We start from the raw sequence: 15,000 nt of genomic DNA on the forward strand, positions 1-15,000 counted from the left end.
AAAAAAACACGAAGGTTTGGGGCATATCCTTTCCTCTACAGATTAGTTTCCATCAGTAGTCAGTCATTTTCAGCAAACGGGTTCAAGCGAGGTTTCGAAAAGGTCGAAAAACAACTCCTAAGCCCCGTGCAAACAGAAGCAACAACTCCCAACATTGTTGGGAGTTGTTAAGCAACGACTCCCAACATTGTTGAGAGTTGTTAAGCAGACTTCCAACATTGTTGGGAGCATTGTTCGGAGTTTTTGGCCAACAATGATGCGTCTGTTTGCAAGGGGCTTTACTGAAACATCACATAATACATTCCGGACTGTAGAGTATTATCTGTCGTACGTTTCGCATCACTCTCATGTTTCTATGATCCTTCCGCTATGTTCTCTGTTTCCTAACTCGGATATTCACGTGACTTGTGGGTCTTCATTCCTTAATACGTTCTTAAAATGCGATTTAATGCCACAAAAAGGGAAATATAATGCTCTTATATACAAATACCTCAAACGTTTGCGAGTGAAGGCAATTACGTAATGTTTCCCCCGAAAACTGCTGCGACAGTCTGCATATGCCGTCAACCAAAATCAACGTTTACTTCCAGCGAAAAAGTATTTTACCAAATACTTCATATTTTATCTTTTTACATACTTTTTTGCGATCGACCGGTGTGACCTTAACTATTACTTAAAATCCAAAAACACTTGCGGAAAATTTTGTCTCTTAAATTAAAGTGCCTCTTTATACTACCCTACCTACTTTCCCTTGACAAAGAATTCAAATATCAACTGTAGACAAATCAAATTATTCCATTTTTTGGCTGTAATTTCAAGAACTTCAATTCTCGTACTCCTACGTATTGTCCTTTTACCGTTTTCCGTTTCCCAAAACAGGTATGTAAATATACCCTCTCCAACTTATTTGTCTATATGACAGGTCATACTGTACACTGACTTGCAACTGGTTTGAACTATAAAAAAGTGAAAGAAGAGGTTTGAGCTGATACAACACCCGTAATATCAATAACAACTACAGCGTTGGACGAAATTGTTGAAACACTTTGCAATACATTGCCCTCACACAATGTTGTTTTGCCAAATGGGCTAAGAAACTCGCATGCAAACAATCTTGTAAGGGGAGAGTGAGCCACGAAAGTTTCAGGCCTGTATATTCCTGTACTGTTCCAAGGAATTTTGTGACAGACTCTAGAATTTTTATTTAAAGCTCTTGCCTGTTGCTTGCTTTGATCAGTGCATCCCACGTGAACGCCTAATTATCGTCTTGTTTAAACAATTGCATGAACAAAACATGTTAAGGTGATTCCCTTGTTTTGCACCGCGCTTATCGTACAGCGCATAACATTGAGACTTCGCAGATAGCAGGGTTTCACGCCGGTCATCTGAAGAAAGCCAAAAAAGGCCGCTTTTGCTGTTCAAGAGCTTTTAAGTGCTCGGTTTAGAAGGTGTCGTTTTGGAACTCTCCCCAGTCCTTTTGCGGTAAATGATCATTTTGAAGCCGAAATTGCCCCTTTGCTATCCATTTATCATTGTGTTGCGAAGAAACGAACACGGTGACCCCCCATTTTAAATGATTTTATTTACTCGTAATAGGTACACGGAAAATATATTTTAAGGAGAAAAGAAGTTGGAAGGGAGAAGTTGTAGTATTTACCTAAAGTGACGTGAGACTGCATTTGGAGCCTGACACCGAGTGCAAGGTGATGACTGTAGCGATCCAATTTGCTTACATCTCTTTGCAAGATTGAGCAATTTGAAATCACTTTACTTAAGATTATAGCCCGGACAAACAAGCAGGTTCAAGTTTTCAGTAATATTCAGTAGCTTTTGCTACATAACAACAATTTTTCCGGTTGATCTAGTTTCGAATGCTTCTCGCGAAATCCGGTAAAAGACACTTCGAATAATAGGAATACAGTGCGAAAACAAGCCCGGTGACACTCTCTTTTTAATAATAATAATAATAATAATAATAATAATAATAATAATAATAATAATAATAATAATAATAATAAAACTCTTTATTCATCCATAGTCAGATAGCCACAACATACGTGTGGCTTTGCATACATGAGAACACAATCTCTGTTTTAACAGCAGGTAAAATAAAATCATGTCTTCCGTTTCGCAAAAATCTCTGTTTCTTAGGGGGTAATACTTGGTAAAGGGGGTGGGAAGTAGTATCTGTGATAGTATTCCATAGCTTACAGTCTCGATTTCTGATAACTTCAGCTATTACATGCAGGTTGTTGGTGTAACCAAATCTAAACGCTCGCTTAAAAAACCTGTCAATGCAATCAAGGTATTTACCTTGATATGCCGCTCCCCAAATCTCGATTCCATATTGCATTTTATTGAATTTGAAATGTCCTGTGTATGAATATCAATTGTACCAAGTTTGAAAAGAAACTGGAGAGTACGTCATTTTCATGGGAATTACCTTAACCACTGTAAAAGAACAGAGTTGTGTTTTGAATCTCTGGTAATTACCGTTACTATGCGACAGTGGTAAGTTTGTAGCTGAGATTTAAAAAAAAAATTATCATCTCAATAGCTCGCAACGGGTTTCTAGCAGTTTAAGTGTCAACTTTGATGAACAAAAAAAAGACATAAGTCGGCTAGTGCAACGGCGAAATATAATAAACTTTGATTGTGCAACACATCATTTTTGCAAATAGTCTTGATTACCACTTGCTCGGCCAAATGCATATTGTAACATCACGGACAATGGGAACTCTTTAACTTACTACCATAAATGAAACCTTAGAAAGATATCACAGAAATACAGGTTCCTTGTCTATTAGCTTCATAATGCTTATTTTAAACTGTGCGACACCAGTTGCACCCGTTTACTGAGAACTTAAGTGGCTGAGTACCGGCTAAATTCCAGACAGTCAGTACACCTCGTGGAAGAGAATGCAGCCCTAAGAATTTCGATGTCGTAGAAGCGGTAACCAGTTATCGATGACTCCTCTTTCTCGTATATATTTCAATGGCTTTACATTGGGGGAATCAGGCTTAGATACAAGCTTCTTTGAAGATACAGACCTGCCCTTAGTTGTCGTTTCAACAGTTGTCTTATTGGAGTTCGGTTGTTTCGATACAAGTCGATTCGCTACAAACTGAAATCGTTTCGAGACATCGTCAAATTCGATTCGATACACGAAAAAAGTAGAATCGATTCAACTCAATCAACAACAACAACAACAACAAGAAAAAACTTTCCTGCAATCTGCGAACTTTTTGCCAATCTCTCTGGGTTGTCATGATACTTAACGATGGCAAACGCTGACCAACTTTCTAGAGCCCGGTCCTGGTCTGATTGATTTGTTGAGTAATCCTCGCCTTTTCTTGCATTTGTGCGAAAAGTGTCTCCATCCATCTGTAAACTATCAGTTTTCGGAGTAAATTTAATAGACGCTCCACAAGCGTAAGCTGCGTTTCCTGTGGTACGTATGGCACAAAAACCAGAGGGCACTGAGTTGAGAGGTATTGAACTGCAGAATTCTAGTTGATTTTTTCAAGTGGGGGCTCTCATGTGGACCATTTGAGGGGTCACCCAGAAGTCGTACCAGCAGTGGCCCTTTGGTTCACACGTTCACAAGTTGAATTATTTCGTAATGTCCTGTCCCGTTTTAAAAGTCTTTTACTTTAAAGCTGAAAGGGGCACTGTCATTCGATGACATGCGCATTTTTTTTTCTCACACGCATAGATTTTAAGAGACGTAAATTAATTTTTTATTTTATTTTTTACTTTTTCTGTTGAAGTCTAGACTAAATAGGGCTTTATAAAAGCACTAAAACGTATATTTATCTCTTATCGATAATTTGGGATCCAAGATATAAACTCCAACACAAATATGATGCCATGTTTGTTTTCTGTGTGACAGATGAATTCAGTGAAGTGTGAACGGGAACACTATAGGCGGTTCAAGCACACTCACTGCGGTAAACCAAACAAATATCAAGATTAAAATGCCATTTCAAAGCTGAAAGAGAATGCGTTTATTTGCAAGAGACGATTTTGAAGTCGAAAGACGATAAGCAGAGAAAAAAATCAGCCGTGTTTTACCCACCGCTTGCGGTTTTATAATTCATGCAACAAATAAACACAACCAGCGCATGCAGTTCCTCTCTTCTAAATGCAGCTTTTTCTTCAAAATATTTAAATAGACATTTTAGAGCGAAGATAGTAACGTTTATCAACAAACGATGTTGTGGTGGTCTTTGACATTTAAGCGACTAGCTAAAAGAGAAATACGATGATGGACTTTGATCCTTGTCAATAGTGAAACGGGTTGCACTTCGATTATACCATGCGTCAAGTTTCTCATGAAGTCACGTCTTAAAAACTTGTAGGTGCTGTATTGGTATTTTGACTGCTTTTCTTTTGCTTTCTTGAGGAGATTGAATCACTATTTGTCCGCTTCCAGCTCGATGGTGGCCACGACTCGACATGTTAACACACGATAAAAAACTCCTTTCAAACAACAAAATCAAAGAAAAAGGGAGCAAAGAACAACAACGAAAATATAGTGAATTTGTTTCTGAACGCCACAGGATACTTGGTTTACTAAAGTAAACACGGATGGCTTTGATTGTGTAACTCAGAGAAATTCACACCCCACACACTTCTTTGAAAAAGTTGGCAAACTTGAATCTCCTGGAAAACAAATCGCAACTTAATAGACTGTTATGGAATAAAGCACTGTGTCAAGTTCCTGCACTACCACACGTACGCAATACGTGCCTATTTTTATATAAAATTCTCAGCCAAAGATCAATGACAATCGATCGTAAAAACATTAAAATTTCTGCCTTCTCTGACCTCTATGGATCAAGGGGTCATGATGTTTTGTCAAAAGAAAGAAATTGATCACGATCTAGGAAACCACAAGGTGCACGTGATCACTTTGTGTCAAGATTCTTGTTTACATTGAATGAACTAAAGGGAAAAATGTTAATCGTTTGTCGCTTTCAGAGTTAAACAACGTACGAGTTAGCCAAGAAACTGCCGTCTTTCTCTTTTTTTTTTTTTTAATTTTGTTGTTATATTTAACTGAATATTATATTTCATCTGTCGGGTCGGGAAACCTCCTTCGTCGGGTTTATATTAACCCGGGACCCGACTCTTATCTAGGACACTGTGAATTAAGGCCTTCCCTGAATAACCATTTCTTTCATTAATGAAGCAAAAATGGACAACAAGCTTTTCTTTCAAATAATTATTGACTAATTAACAATTATTGCTCGAGCCCGAATGTGCTCTGAGGCCGAAGGCCGAATGGGCTATTGACTCTGAGGCCATGAGGGCGAGAGGAATAATTGTTTTAGTAAAATCCAACTAGTTGGTCAAAAAAATATCGAGGCAAAACATCTTTTGCTAGTTAAAGCTAGACTTTAATCCTTTACTGCCGCCAAAACATTTCAAACATGGCCGGCGCTTTCGCTACTAGTTGGCTATAACAAATAGCCTATTAGTAGCTCAACCAATCAGAAGGCAGCATTGATAATAGACCACTAGTTGGATTTTACTGATTAGAATTAGTCAAATTTCAAATTGTTTATTTTTATTTTTATTTTTTTACCTGAAGGCTGTGCAGAGTTGACTACAAACAAATAAAAGTACAAATAGCCAGAAAATTGTAAACACACATCCACTTTATTAAGATGTTCGATTCCTTCTCTGATATCCAACCCGCAAAAGTTACCAGAGAATTTGTCGTTTGGTTTTAGCGTTATATACATAACAGTACAGTTAGTAAAATATTAACGAGAATTCGACGAAGAGGTGATATGCGACTACATTTTGTTGTGTGCGTTGCGATGTTTATTTGAAGCTTCAAATGCAAAAATGTTTGACAGGGAATATCAAATTACAAAGAATATTCCACTGAAAGATCGTTAAAAACGTCTTTACTTTTGGGCGTTTAATTATTTGGACGAAAAATCTCACAAGAACCTTTTCCAGCGTAAAATGTATTGAAACAAACAAATAAAACCCTTCCTATTTCAATTGCGTGCGTGAAAACAAGAAACACAATCCTTGTCACTGAAACTATATGCAATTAAATAAATTTAAGTTTCATATAGTTCATGGTCAAACCCAGGTCAAACCCTTTTCTGAAGAACCTTTTCCGTGAATAATGAAGCACAACTATCCACTATTTTTTTTTTAACCTGAAAACTGTGCAGAGTTGAGTACAAAATAAATGAAAACAGACAGGCAACTGAGATGCGACTTTAGTAAACACAGCTGCATTCAAGGCGTTAGACTGCTCACGGAAACAGAAAGGCGTTAGATTCCTTCAATTTCTGTTAAACCCACACATAATTTACCATTTGGTTTCAGCGCTGTGCGTAACATCATAGTTAGTAACATTTTAGAAACAAACCTCACTTTAATATCCGACAGCAAAAGATACAATTCTATTCGAAGACCATTATTCGTCGCTTTTAAAATTCCAGAAATATATTTTTCACCGCCTGTCTTGTTTATCCAATTAATGTTTCATTCTTGAGCTTGAGCTCCATAAGGGCATATGTTGTTTAAAGCTCCACTAAAGTGCCATTCGCGTTACAATGACTTCGACGCCATTGAAGGTCAATTGAATATTCAACTGTCTCCACCGGATAAATTCTACATTTCCTTCCCTCTGAAACCTACTAAAAATACGCGCAGAAGACTCTACTTACAAATACAATACCTAGCAGGGGAGAGACAGGAAAGAACTACTGCGCAGCGTTTCCATTTTCTTGACATAGAAACGGAACAATGTCCCTCAGTTTAACACTAGATTGCCATATGGCAACCCGCGGAGTAAAGCCCTGGGAACGTGGTTGTCATTTATTCATTCATCCATTCACTGAGTAATCACCATAAGTTTTTTTTTCTTTTTTTTTTTTTTTTTTTTACGGTTGCTAAAATGCACTCAACTGTATGCATTAAGTTAGCAAATGGAAAGCAGCTGATAATCAACAGCATTGTGTACTTTTACCAAAAATAGACTTTGTGACATGACCACCCCCCACCCGAGTAGACTCAGCAGACACATTTCGATGTTGGTGAGGTAAGCGATAGCGAAGGAAAAAGGAAGACAACTTTATAAAGCTGTGGATTTGGTTTCTAAAAAGGAGGTAGAATGGTTAGCACTAAGCTAATCCCAGAAAAATTGGGTAGGGGTGTGCGGCCCGCTCCCTAAAACCCTTACCCTATTTATGACCAAAATCTGCGATTTTCCCTACCCTATTTATGACCTGACCAAAAATTTGATACCCAATTTATGACCTGACCCATAAATCAGTACCCTGGTGCAGACCTGCCTTATAATTGTTTCCCTAGTTCAGACCAATGTTAAACCAAGAGAAAATGAGAGGACAGATCTGTCCCCTCATTTTCTCTTGGTTAAACGCAATGTTTATCTGCTTTTATTAGGTAGGTTACATGATAAAGAAGTAGCTTCTAAATAAAAAAAACAAATTCAAGACTAGAGTGCAAAAATGGATGATACCCTATTTATGACCAAAATGGTGGAAAATTGGCTGAAAAACCCTACCCTTTGGGGACGCACATACCTATATAGCCCATATAAGGGAGTACCACCCCCCCCTGGCTTCCACTGTTTATACGACCTCACTCGTTTTTAAAAAGGTTGTCACGTTTGCCAGTCAATTTCAATCTCCTACATTTTAAACACCGTTGTAGCTGCTCCGTTGTGTATTGTTCTGGTTCTCTCTCGAAAATAGAGCCAAGAACACGATCGACGTCGATTAAAACCGCAAATATTGAAGAAAATATTGTGAGTCATTTCCCTAGTGCACTTTTTTTGTCGGAGTCACATGTAGGAGTCTATAATTTCATGACGTCATTACTGCAAAACGTTATTGATCAAAACACTATGCTTAGTCAGACAAGTGTACGTCCTTGCGGATGTCCGCTCCGAAAATTTTTGTTTTAATACACGTATTTTTGTTTTGTAAATAAATCAGAACAACTTCCTCTTCCTCAGATGGAAGTCAGAACCCAAGGGCACCCAACGGAGGTGTTCCGCAAAATATCTGTTCCGCAGGGGGTGTATTTGCTTGCTGGAAAAGAAATATTGGGAAGTTGCTGGGAAAAATATTTTAGTTGTGTTGGCAAATTAATTGCAATGCCCTGGCGGTCACGCCTCTCCTGGGAGAAATGCATTTGTTGTGATGGTTATATAGAGTCAAATTGGACACAATGTACCTTTTTTGCGTACCGTTTTTGTTGTTTTATGCTTACTGTCTGGGAAACTTCCGCCCGGCCCTGCTGGCAAACGGAATTTCTGGTCTGTTTTTGCTGGGAGTGCGGAACAGATTTTAAAAAAACGCAGCAGGTAGAGAAATAACTTCAAAGAGGTTAATTGTTGGTTTATTTTATGACCATAATATATTTCGATGAATTTTGAGGTTCGGTGCCTCTGAGAACCATTAACTTGAATAGGACTGGAACGTCTTGGGGCAAAAAAAAAAAGGCGTGATGTAACTTGGAAATATGACCATTCACAGACTTACAGATCAAGTTACATACATACATACATACTTAATTGACAGCTCCCCATAGGGGCTTTTCAGGGCCAATGAAACATAACGAAACGACAGAACAGAACAACAACAACAACTGTTAAGAATCCCAACTGGCTGGAGGCAAACCAGTTGGCTATTTACAAGTGCAGCTGGGAAGTTGAACCAAGGACTACCTGGATCAAATTCAACGAGTGGTTGGAGCGGGTCTTGAACCCGGGGTCTCCGGATCTCAAGGCAAGCGCCTCCTCCAAGTTGATCTGTTGCTTGGAATTATATTTGTTCTATAGAGCCTCGTGTATAAACCGTGCGTCAGATATCATGCGTGAAGCATAAACTTGAGACCAAACACTAAGAATTCAGCTACAACTTAAGATTCTGCCGTTTAATTCTCAAGTTTTCATCATTTTCTGTTTACCAAGCTGATATAATCACTCACATCAATGGCTGAAGTAAGAAGCTCCCCGGGGACGGTTAAAGAAAGCTATATCCTCTCTTATCATGTCTTGTGTCCTGTGGCGACGCAAAAGTATGGGTGTTCCATTTCTGTTGTCGGTCTCCATTCAAAAGAAAAAAAAACGAAAATTTAAAAAGGGAAAATATGTGGTAGAGCGGTCTGACCAAAGTTCCTTCTTTATTTCAATTTATTTTTCTCCAAATGTTTTCCGTTAAATTTCTGTTATATGCGGCTTAGTGCCTCCATTCTTTCCATTCAGTTCGGCATGCTGAATCGTTAAAATATGTATTCTGCTTTCAGCACCTTAATATGTTCGAAACGCAGAAAGATTGATCTGTTAGTAAACAGTGAAATTTAATAGTCTCAGAAGGGAGTATAAAAGTCAAGATGCTTTGACACAAAGTTAAGTAGGGTTCAGTCCGCCGTACCAGCAGTCTATTAAATCATTCACATCAATGGCTGAAAGAAGATGCTCGCGTTAAAGAAAGCTGTATCCTCACTTATGCCCTGTGGAAACGCAAAAGTGTCGGTGTTCCATTTCCATTGTCGGTCTCCATCCAAAAGAAAAAAACGAAAATGTAAAAGAGAAAATAAATATATGACGGAGAGGTTTCTGTTAAAATATACCCGGCTTAATACCTCCATCGTTTCCATTAATTCGGCATGCTGAATTGTTTATTTCAGCACTTAATCTGTTTAAAACGCATAAAGATTGATCTGTTATCATACAGTGAAATTTAATAGTCTCAGAGGCAAGCATAAAAGATGATTTGAGTTAGTAGGTTAGTAGGGTTCAGCCCGCCGTACCAGCAGTACCTAGTTCCAAAGGCGTACGTTAATATGGAAGGCCCTGGAAAAGAAAGCAAGTCATCCTGTTATAAATCACGACCTAGTATTCTCCTGATTTTTTGCATTTTGTCTTTTCTTAGCAGTTTAACTGTTGTTCTGTTTATACGGAATTATTCCGTTGAACGGCAAGTCAAGGAACTGGAAATTAGACTTTGGCAAGAAGCTGAACAACTTTTAAGTTGTTCAGCTTCTTGCTCCGCTGGATTTTTTACCATAGTCTTAAAAAACTATGGTAAAAAATCCAGCGGAGGATGAAAACACGGGCACCACAGATCACACTCAAGGTAATATTTCTGATAATTGCCCTCTCTTTTTTCAACTGCCGAACCTCGCGACATCCTGCCAGCTGTGAATGTGAGGTCTAGAGGTTTATATCATTTCCCCGTTTCCCTCTGTCCCTGGGAAGCTTTAGCAGCTAGGTTTGGGTATCCACTTAATGAAGGAAATTACACCAGTGCTTGCTCTTTGTGTGTGTTGTACATTTCCATACAATTATTTGTCGCTCCTTGCAAAACAACGCAGAAAAAAAAATGTTAGGAGGTAAACGTCCCCGCCAGTGTATTTTTTTTTAAATATATATTTCCTCTCCTATTGTTTTGTTGTTGTTGTTGCTGTTGCTTTGTGTTTTTATAAGCTGTTGGCAACTGGGTCTCTTGCTCTCTGTTAAAAGCGAATGAAATAGCCGTGAAGCAGATAAATTACTGTGAAACAAATTTGATGGACGCCGCAAATCGTAGTGCCTTCTGTTAAAAGGGTATTTCAGTATTATTATTGTTCATACTTTCTTACGGCTGGTTTATTACTTCCACGCCTATGACAAGAAGAATGAAACAGACGCCGGTGAAGACACCAAGAACCAACTTTTATCCCTAGAAGTTCCTATTAGCCCTCGCGTTTTCGAAAGGGTTATTTTTACTATTGTTTTTGTTTTTACAATTTTTACAATTTTTGCACTTAGCTGGCATAAGCGGGAAGGGCAATTTGCTGAAAAGCTCATTGAAGTGACTTTCAGCTCTCAATTTTTTAAAAGAGAGATTTAACTCCCCCATTTTAACAGAAACAGCCTTTATCAATTACAAGGAATATTAAAATACAATAAAAAACGTTCTCTGGCTAAAAATTTTGAAAAAGAATATAAGCTTTCGGCTGTCGATCTACAGCCTTCCACGGATAAAACCTTGAATGTAAATTAGTGAAATATATACGGAAAAGGCGAGATAAAAATGATAAAAAGAACAGAGTAAAGGTATGAAAAATGGTGGCTATTGTTTAAAAAGAATTAGGAATCGGCTTAAAGTTATTGTCAGCATGCTTGGTAGAAGAGGTGTGCCAGGCCTCTAGAGTTTTCCTAACACGAAAAGAGCCTTTCTCGATAACTCGAGAATGACTGAAATCAATGCGATGACCGAAAGACCACGCATGTTTCGCAATGTTTGACCCATTGGCACATGTTTTTACATTCCTAACGTGTTCTTTCTTGCGGGTTTCAAAGCAACGGCCAGTTTCACCTATATAACACCAATCACAATCGGCACAGGGTATTTTATAAACCACGTTGGGTTGGTGTTCAATAGCTGGTCTGAATTTAGGAGAAAGGAGTCTTGAGGGGCTTATTTACAACTAGGATATCGTGTCTTCGAAGAATTCTTGTTAGGGGTTGCGTAACACCATTGATAAAAGGAAGGACAGCAAAACCGTTAGGGTTCTCTTGAGGCGCAAACCATTTAAAAAACATGCCAACCAATTCTTCAGGTGAAGGGATGGCATGTGTGGGTGGTTTGGAAAATTTCTGCTTTAAGATATTGGAAATAACAAAGGAGGGATAGTTGTTGGCTCGTAGAGCATCAAAGATGTGATTGATTTCGGTATTTTTCCCTTGCGGTGTACTTGGGAGTTTAATTGCGCGGTGTAGGAGGGTCTCAGCTGTGCTGATCTTGTGGCGTTTGTCGTGGTGAGAAGAAAAGTCTAAATATCTGTCCGTGTGAGTTGCTTTGCGGTAAACATCAATAGTGATCGTGTTATCCTTGCGAGAAACCAAAGTATCCAAGAAGGCGATCTGTTGGTCAGATTCCTCTTCAATAGTGAATGAGATGTGTGGATCGATAGAATTAAGTGTAGTATGAAAAGAGTTAACAGCATCTCTTTTGATGATGCAGAAGCTATCATCCACGTAGCGTTTCCATACTTTAGGTTGTACTTCAGACGTGTTAATGGCCATTTCTTCGATCGCTTCCATGCAACGGTTCGCCACCACAGGGCTGACGGGGCTACCCATCGCGCAACCATGGATCTGTTTGTACATCTTATCATCATAAATAAAGTAATTGTTAGATAAGATAAATTTCAACAGAGAAATGATTTCATTACTGTCTAAGCTCGTGCGTGAAGGAAGTGAGTTGTCCTTAAGTAGTTTGTTGCTTATGTAATCACAGGCTTTGCCTACAGGAATAGCTGTAAATAGTGTGCCGATTGTGATTGGTGTTATATAGGTGAAATTGGCCGTTGCTTTGAAACCCGCAAGAAAGAACACGTTAGGAATGTAAAAACATGTGCCAATGGGTCAAACATTGCGAAACATGCGTGGTATTTCGGTCATCGCACTGATTTCAGTCATTCTCGAGTTATCGAGAAAGGCTCTTTTCGTGTTAGGAAAACTCTAGAGGCCTGGCACACCTCTTCTACCAAGCATGCTGACAATCACTTTAAGCCGATTCCTAATCAGTAAAAAATTCTTTTTAAACAATAGCCACCATTTTTCATACCTTTACTCTGTTCTTTTTATCATTTTTATCTCGCCTTTTCTGTATATATTTCACTACTTTACATTCAAGGTTTTATCCGTGGAAGGCAGTAGATCGACAGCCGAAAGCTTATATTCTTTTTCAAAATTTTTAGCCAGAGAACGTTTTTTATTGTATTTTAATATGCCTAATCCTGGCTGCGCTTCAATTTTTAATTACAAGGAACTTAAGTATCGATGTCCCCGTTTAGTTTTTTATAGTTCAATGATCTCATTCATCGGGTATCTTTCATAAGACATCATAACATTACTGAGAGCTAACCATTAAAAAAAAGCGACGCGTAGACTATTCATGTGCACCACAATCACTGTACATAGATGAATGCGGACCATTCGACGTTTGCCAGGATTGCTGAGTACTCCTGATTCAAAACAACGGCCGAATTAATGAATTTGACGGTCACCCTTCTCCCCGACTTTCTTCAATATACGGTCTTGTCTAAAACAACTGATAACCAAATGAATATAACATGTAATTCCAGACTTCGGTTACTGTCCTCGATGTTTTACTATGCTGCCCGAGTTTCAGAGGCTGCAAATACCTCGATCTTTTTTAGGGTGCAGACCATACTATTTCTACCGGTCATTGCTTGATTTCATACGGTGGGAGCCTGGCACTAATTATCGGTTTTGCCGGACGGAAGTGAAAAAAGAGGGCGGAAGTGTGAAAGAAGACTCGCCCAAAATGGTTTTTGCAGCATTAAAAAAGTCATAAAAGAGGATTGTCTTAAATCGCTCAACACACAAAACTTGGGAGAACTTGATAATAGTCACCGGGACAAAAAGTGAACTGATTGTTTCAAAATTATTACCATTTAAAGATGACCCGGCTTTGCTCGACAATCTCTGTCAAGAACGGCTCTAAGGCGATTGTTGAAGTGAGCCTTTTCGAGATAGGAGATCCCACTACCAACAGCTGGATGGAAATGCAATACTTCCCTCTTTCCTAAGATTTCAATAGACGTTATCAGGAGAAATCAGTCTAATAGACGATAGGGAATGATAGGACAATTACGCAAAGCTCATCGAATGTTTTCTTGAAGACGAATGAAAACCAACCGAAGGTTTTCAAAGATGGTAGTTAGTTATTTCAAGTCAAGCATATTAAAGAATTTTTGTTCTGAAGTCATACGAACTTTTACTGTCTTGTTCATCGACAATGTTCCTAAGAGAGGCTTTTGCGAATGTGCTGTCGGAAAGTGTGGTCTCTGTTGTCATGTTGTACTTTTACAGTTGGAACACTTCATAACACATAAAAGGCTGCTTTTGTCTTTAACGTGTACACAGAAGCCGCTCAAAAGTGGCATCGACCAAATTTAAAGAAAAGGAAAGAGGCGAAAGCTAACTTGAAGACTGTTGCTCATATCAGCAAATATTTTAGAAATGCAAAATTAGCAAGAGATGTGAATCAAAGAAAAAAAGTTGAAGGCTGCTGCTCATATCAGCAAATATTTTAGAAATTTAAAATCAGCAAGACAGGTGAATCAAAGAAAAAAAGTCAGTTGTAGTTTGAGATGTAAGTGCATGATGAAAACAGTGACTGACTGAAACGAGATATTTCATCCATGAGCTCTCAAGTAGTAGATGGCCTGTCTAAATGCAGAATCAATTTGTCAAATCTGAATATTTCTTAAAACTGTAGAGAAATTTTTAAAAAAGTCACTCAGGATTGTATTACCATTTGTCCTACAAAAATGCTTATCTGAACAGAGAACAAAACGAACATGACTTCAAAACTAAATCCCCCAGCTAACCTAGAACAAAACTCCAAAACACCTTCTGAGGTTGAGGATACATGGCACTCCTCATTGATAGCCAATCATTCTAACAACTTCAACCAAGAGAATTTCAAACTGGGGCAGCCTACTTCAGAATGTCAAGAGCAACAACAATAACAACAACAACAAGAGCAAATATTTTGTGCAGATAAAACTCAAGAGTTGTTAAGATGAGTCAAACTAACTACAATGATCTACAATTGGAAGCTACATTGATGTTCAACAAAGCACTTCTGATTGCCATGGCTTAACCTGAGGACTGGTAATAACAGCAAGTAAGGCTAACACCACCTCTGGGTTTTCAGGGAAACAAAGAGTTTGATTCGTCATGGTTTTACATAATTTCTAAACAACGTTGATGAAAGTAATATAAATGTAAACCATGCAAAGCAACACAGAAACTTTAAAAGATGAAACTACTATGAAAAAAAGCTCTTTAGAGGACTTTCAGAAACTGTCTGGTAAATCAGTTTATTCTAAACTGTTAATAGCAATACAATACTCTGACATTTAGCAAATAAGTAAATTACCAGCATATCATAGCTTATCATGCATTTAATAATCAA

General features: G+C 38.3%; 1 pseudogene; it reads right to left on the reverse strand.

Annotated features, from left to right (window-relative positions):
* Positions 1-12,131, reverse strand: part of LOC138031997 (uncharacterized) — a 13,523-nt pseudogene extending 1,392 nt beyond the window's left edge.
* Between the last annotated feature and the right edge of the window lie 2,869 nt (positions 12,132-15,000).

The sequence above is a fragment of the Montipora capricornis genome, chromosome 14 (genome assembly GCF_036669925.1).
Source record: "Montipora capricornis isolate CH-2021 chromosome 14, ASM3666992v2, whole genome shotgun sequence".
NCBI classification, from domain to species: Eukaryota; Metazoa; Cnidaria; class Anthozoa; order Scleractinia; family Acroporidae; genus Montipora; species Montipora capricornis.